Here is a 7,361-nt window from a genome sequence, read left to right as displayed (position 1 = left end):
GGGTGTGCAATTGTTTAATCGGTTGCCGTCTAAGGTTCGTAACATTAGCGTGTTTGATCAGTTCAAAAGGGCATTAAAGACACACATCAGAATGGGTCCATTAGAATAAAATTGGGTTAGCTGATGACGACGTGTATCTCGTTCGTATATACTTAATATTAAATTTCTCATGTAAATAAAAAATAATTTTTGTAATGAGAAATAAAGTTCTTTAAACATTAAACATTAATAACTCTAATTTTTAACAATTCAAAGAATCTTATACATCGATCGAGCACTTACGCGCCAATTATAAGAGGATTTGAAAATACTTTTATGTCTTCGTCTGTAAAAGTGATCTCACGTCGACGTTAATTAATTCTATTTTGTTTTCTAAACAAATATTTTTTTCAGTAATTTGATTTTATCGTAACAAAAACATTTTCTTGAACCAAAACCGTCGGCACGAAGGGTTATTAAAATGTTAAACCTGGGTCCTGTGGAAGAATTTGTGCGCTTCCTCCGACCTCAATATATGATCCTCGATCAGTCTTCCTGACTCAGGCCTAAGTAACTAAGGACACTTAGCGGTCGGAGTAACTTTGTAAGTGCGTTTCAGGGTCTAACGTTATACCAGTGTAGCCGTAGATTCAGTTGGTGTCGCTTCAGTTTTAACTACACCTATTTTTAGTGTACTCCTTAGTGCAGGAAGTGCATACCCATACATATTCGCTCTAGGCAGGATGCACTAGCCATATCCGTTTTTATTACACGCCCTTCACAGACTTAGACAAAATATGTACTTAAACATCTGTATGTTTGTATCAACAGATGAGTGTAAGTTTCACTAATAACACCAGTTTCGAAGACCATACAATGAAAATTTGTTGTCACTTTATAATTTGAGAAATTTCAAAAAGCGAATACGCTTTTATTAAAACCCTAGTTCACAGAATTTCCAACAAATACTAACTCAATATTATAAAACTCACATCAATTTTGCTTTGTGTGATTTAATTAAGTTCGACGAACGCCTAGATTAATTTACCAGTCGCCATCCCGAAACAATTACACTGGATGTCACCCACACTGTCCATTTAAAAACTTGATTTTGACGTTACTAAAACAGATCAGACGGAAATTGAAAATTAAAAATAGATGAATTTTAAATAATATACTAAAACAATTTCGTATTAGATATATATTTATCCCATAAAATTAGGGCGTCCGGGACGAAACTCACTTATAAATCTAAAGTTTTTAATTTTTAACCGGACTTTGCCCTTCTTCTTCAGTCGACTCATGCGTTGGAGAGTACGTATTGCTGGTAAGAATCTGTATAAGGCATTCATTTCGTCTCCCATACAGAATAGGAAGGAGGATTCCATGTAAGCTGAAAACAATTTCTATCTACAATAATTTATCTAAACCTTGCCATAGTCTTAATTTAATATAGCATACAAAAATACATACAACCCTTAATTTTCATCCCTCTACGATCAACCCCTATTTTTTATTTGTTAATTAAAATCTTATGACTTGAACTCTGAGGTTTATACAGAGACAATTCACAGAAAAGCCTAAAAAGTTTTCATTCCAAAAAACCGAACAGTCTGGGGTAGCATAGCAAAATGTTCCATTTTGGTTCTTAAAAGGTAGGCTAAGTAAAATCACATTAAGAAACGAAGTTCGCGGGGGCAGCTAGTCTGTGTACAGACAATTCTCAAGTCTCTCAGTCAGTATTTCCACCAAGCGTCTTAGCCGTAATGGCTCACTCGATTCATTTTATCTCTATCACTAACCATTTTAACAGTGATAGGTATTAGAACTGTAATGTACTGTATATGCCAAAAAAAAGTCAGTGGCGCTACAACCTCTTTAGGTCAAGGCCTAAGATTTCTGAATCTGTTTCATGACCATTTTTAAATCTAATAGGCAAGTAGGTGATCAGCCTCCAGTGCTTGACACACGCCGTCGACTGTTTGGGTCAAAGACATGTCGGTTTCCTCACGATGTTTTCCTTCACCGTTCGAGCAAATCTTAAATGCGCACATAGAAAGAAAGTCAATTGGTGCACAGCCGGGGATCGAACCTACGACCTCAGGTATGAAAGACGCACACTGAAGCCACTAGGCCGACACTGCTCTATATGCCAAGCCTATACTTAAATAATAATCAATAAACATTTACAAACAACCATTTAATAATGTCGTTACAACAAAATAACCAGTCATAACACCTAGTGGTCAATAGCAGCTTATACATACTGTATGTATTTGTTTTCAAAACGTTTGATGTTACTATAGTTATCGATGTGTCAAATTAATATCCGATATTCTACCTTTGACGTTGACATGTTACAGGGAGCTCGGATTGAACGATGTGTCAACATGGCTTTGCCTTCAGGCACAGTATCGTGTAATAGCATTGGGGATATACAAGTGGTATGAGAGGGTATTACGAATTAAATGCAATCAGCGAATAGAAAAACGGAATCAGAAATATTAATTACAAAGGTGTTTTATGTAATTTATGTTGAAAGTTTGTTGAATTAAACAATAAAATTGGAATAGTATGAAGCCTACATCACCAATTTTTTATTAATATTTAACATTTATTTTAATAAATATGACTTGTCTAAAGTAATTAATCATCTAGTTTTATAAAAAATAGTGTCTTAATAATAACACGTTTTCTTAGTTTTTTTGAAGAAATCTATTATATTATTTTTGCACTGTCCCTGTACAATTGTAATACTTTGGTATACCTTATACATCTCTTGTATCATACGGCTTTGAGATATAACATCATAACTATATGTTTGTACCACTGCATTTAGCCAAAAAAGAGTTGTGATGGAACTTTTCTGTTTGTCCTTTTGTAGCTGCTACCTAATAACCACCTTCATGATTCAGTGGTTTCACATTGCATTTTACCTGAGGTACTGCGTTGCCGAAAAATTAGTTTCGGGTCGGTATAACTGCAAATAGGTCTACACTTGGCATTGGGCAAATAATAATCATCTTATAAAATCACAAAGTGATGCCATTCACCTACAGATTCGACTACAGACTATTGATTTCTAAGAAACTTCGCGAAAGATTTTGACGTCTTGTTACTTACTTATTTTTCTTTTCAGACTTGAACCGCCTACGCTTTATTTCGACTCAATTACCACGTATTCGCCGCCACAACCTCTTTAGGTCTGGGCCTCAGGTTTCTGAATCTGTTTCATGATCATTTTTCATTCGAATAGGCAAGTAGGTGATCAGTCTTCTGTGCCTGACATACGCCTTCGACTGTTGGGTCTAAGGAAGGCCGGTTTCCTCACGATGTTTTCCTTCACCGTTCGAGTGAATATTGAATGCGCACATAAACAGAAAGTCCATTGGTGCAGCCGGGGATTGAACCTACGACCTCCGGGATGAGAGTCGCACGCTGAAGCCACTAGGTCAAGACTGCTCATTCTATTGTATTATTATTATATAAACGTATGTTAGCAGCAGTATTATCCCAGTGGCTCGCTGCGACCCCTTAAACTACGCGTCCGAACACGGCGTTGCACTAGTCTAATTTTCTATAGGCGCAAATGAAACTTGTCGGCGTATCTCAAAACCAAAAATTTACAACATGTGTCAGGCACGGAAAGCTGATCACCTAATTAGCCAGCCATTAGTGTTGGAACGCCACTGGGTTATTATTATAATGTTATTAATTCTTTTGTAAGTATTGTTCGTGATACAGGTACAAAAAGGTTAATTAATATTGTTTAAGAACCTTCTACTAACTAACTGTTGAGACTAAAAAGTGAAATTTTTAGGTCTCCAACGCTTTAACTGAAGTAGAGAAACATGTGCACGTACAAATTTTTAATTTACTCACAGAAGCGTCATTTAATACAATAATAGTCAGCACACACTGACTATTATTGTATGTGAGACGGATATATTTAGTTGCACACTGGTTGAATTCAGAAGAAGTGCAAGGTTTCGGTTTTATGTTTTCTTGTTTCCTTTTATGTTCTTGTATTATTAATAAGTTTTCTACTGTATTAGTGTTAAGTTACTGTAAAAATAGGAAATAAATAAATGTATTTCGATTTTTACAGCTAATTAAAGAGGTACGGAGGTTTCTAAATTTTTATCTGAATTTCTTTAAATTTAATTATTTTTATGTGTGTAAATAGAATGGATAGAAAGAAACGGAAAATATAGGCCTATGTCAGAAGACATCTTGCCCACAAAACTGGTTGGTAAAAAAATACTGTCATTTGTTATTTACATGTAAATAAAGGCTTCATTCATTTGTTTTTGTAAGGGATAAACTTAAAAACTACATTATCCATGAGTTACATGAAAATGTTTAGTCCTAAGTTTAATTTTATCGGCATCGGTTAATCAGTACAGTTGCAGTGCCACGATTTTTATAGCACCAAGAAGCGAAAACTTCGCTTTCTTGCCGTCCTTTTAACCGACGAGCCTAGGCGTTAATGTAGAAAATATTCCTGCTGTCTATGATCAGCAGGAATATTTTCTAGATCAATGCCTAGGCTTGGTCAAATATAAGGTAAAGTCATAATAATTACATTACTTATTTAGCATGAATTTTGTAAATAAGAAGGGTTAATTACAAAGAGCTCTACTGATGTAAAATCAGCATGCAACTATCAAAATATAATTAAATATTATATTATTTATAATAGTTTGTTGTTAGTATTATTTATATTATTTATAGAGTTTTGCGGGTACCGCGGCACAGTTAATGTCACCTGTGTATATTAATTTGAATTAAAAATAGATTTAGTGCATTAGGGGTTGAAACGAGGGAACTATTAAGCAACTGTTTTCCATCGTAATTTGTGAGCAATCAATAATAGTGATATTTACAGTGATTAGGCCGTGATTGATCAATTTGCTAACCGCCATACCGCCTTGGACATTCCTCGTTTGGCTGTAGTTAAATATCAGTATAATCGTTGCATAAAACTGAAATAGTACAGTGAAGTGAATTTTATTAGTGTCTTGTGGTCATCAAGTACTTAAAGTATAACATACAGAATATTTTCGTTAAATCGTAATTTGTATTCTATACGATTTATTCGGCATACAAATAAATAGTTGGTTGGCACTTGGCAAGTTGTTGACAGCATCGTGCACGTGGTTGCTGTGGATCGAACCTCGACGCACACATAACTACCATCCAAATATTACGTCTTGTAACATATATTTTGTTTTTCTTTTTTTTATCAATCTACACTTGAATAATCATAGTTATATTTCATAATGTCTAAGTGTATTGCTTGCTCCAGGGATCTAGACGTAAGCAAACAAATCAGATGTACGAAATGCTTTAGAGGGTGTCACAATAAGTGTGCGAATATAACGTCTGATGTAGAAATCGATTCCTGGACGTGTCCGCCTTGTTCACGCAGAGAACATCGCGGTCAGAGTTCCTCTCTTGACAAGGTTCAAGCAGCAACGACACGACGCAATAAAAAGGATACAGGGCTTTGTGACCGCTTCGTATCGAGGGACAATTTGCAAAAGTTAATCACTGAGGGTATTAACCAGGCTATTGATTCCAAAATTGGGCACTTCGAGTCACTGAAAGTGTCTCTCTTTGTCAAGATAAGGGAAGAGATCAATTCTTTCATCAACCCCTTCTTGAAGGAAACTCAGTGTCTAAGAGAGGAAGTAAATAAGTTGAAGAATGATATTCAAAGTAATAATTTTATTATAGACGAACTACGATGCCAAATAAATAAGCAACAACAGTGGAACAGAATGAACAATTTAGAGATTGTTGGGCTGCCACAAACCAAGAATGAATCTACTTGCGCCTTAGTAAAAACAATAGCAAAACATGCAGACGTAGTATTGCGGGATGATGAGATCGAATTTCCTAACCGCATACAGCCGAAGCAATCTATGCCAGGCAAAGCAAAAACAATCGTGGTGCGCCTGAAAACACGCGAAATAAAAGACAAAATAATATCTGGCTTACGTAAAAAACGGGGAATCCATACATCTGATAAAGGAATGTCAGGGGATTCGAAAAGATTCTATGTAAATGAGCATTTGACCCCAGATAATAAGTATCTTCTTAAAAAGGCGAAAGCGCTGGCAATCGATAAGGGTTTTAAATACGTATGGGTTCGTAACTGTGGAATTACTTTTATTTGTTAATCGTATATATCATTGGGGAGTAGTTGCGTGTTTCATAGTAGATTTAAGATATTTCCTTTGATTTTGCCTCTTTCAATTACTACACGTGATTTTCTGGTTCCATATGGGCCAAAATTTTGTGATGATATTAACGATATAAGTTCACTATTCATCTTAGTATTATAGACTACTTTAACTGTTCATTTCAAAACCTAAGATTTGATTGTTCATTTAAATATAATTATAGCACCTTAATAACAAAGCCAAATAACAAAATTATATTAAAAGTTTACACTAAAGTTGGTACAATCTCTAAGTATTTCGATGTTTGACAAAAGTTTAACTTTATTTTATCAAAACGTTCGTGGCTTGCGTATAAAATCAAACGAATTTTATCAAAATCTTCTTACTTGTACTTTCGATGTTATTTTAATAACTGAGTCATGGCGTAGTTTTTATGATAATGAACTGTGCAATGATGAGTACCAGATGTTTCGACGTGACAGAAGTAAAGAAACCTCCAGTAAAAATATGGGCGGAGGGCTGCTGATCTATGTATCTCGTTATTTAATAGCATATGAGAGGGCTGAGTGGAACTGCAATAGTGTTGAAACACTCTGGATAACTATACCCCATAATTCATTGGCAGTCAACGACCGGCGCAGTCTCCATATCGGTCTTGTCTATATACCTCCAGACTCTATGCAGGCTGAAAGACTTGAAACGTTTATTTCCTCGTTTAGCCACATAATGGACACAAATTTATTTATTTTATTTTATTTATTTTATTTTACAATTTTAGGGAAACTTACAGCTAAAAAGGTTCAATAGTATACAATTAACATGATGACGGCCAATTATCAGTTTCCACACTTACACATTATCACATCATTACACACCAACGCTCAAAAAACTCTCAAGGCTATATTAAAAACTAAATCTCAAAGTATCGGTCACAAAGGGCTTTCTTCGTCGCAGTAACACTTGTGCAGAACAAGTCCAAATTAAGCTCCAGACATGCCACATTAAAAGAACGACATGCTCGTAATAGGTAAGAATTTTTCCTGTATGTAGTTCGTGCTATGGGGACGTACAATAAATTTGGTCCGCGCAGAAACAATGATGGTGCGTACAGGCCCACCCTAGATAACAGTTCTGGCAACTCAGCCGCACCATTAAGTAAAGACACTAGGAATGTAATGTCCGATATTTTTCTAC

This window comes from Pieris napi, assembly GCF_905475465.1.
Source record: "Pieris napi chromosome W unlocalized genomic scaffold, ilPieNapi1.2 SUPER_W_unloc_1, whole genome shotgun sequence".
NCBI classification, from domain to species: Eukaryota; Metazoa; Arthropoda; class Insecta; order Lepidoptera; family Pieridae; genus Pieris; species Pieris napi.
This window is presented reverse-complemented; position numbering follows the sequence as displayed.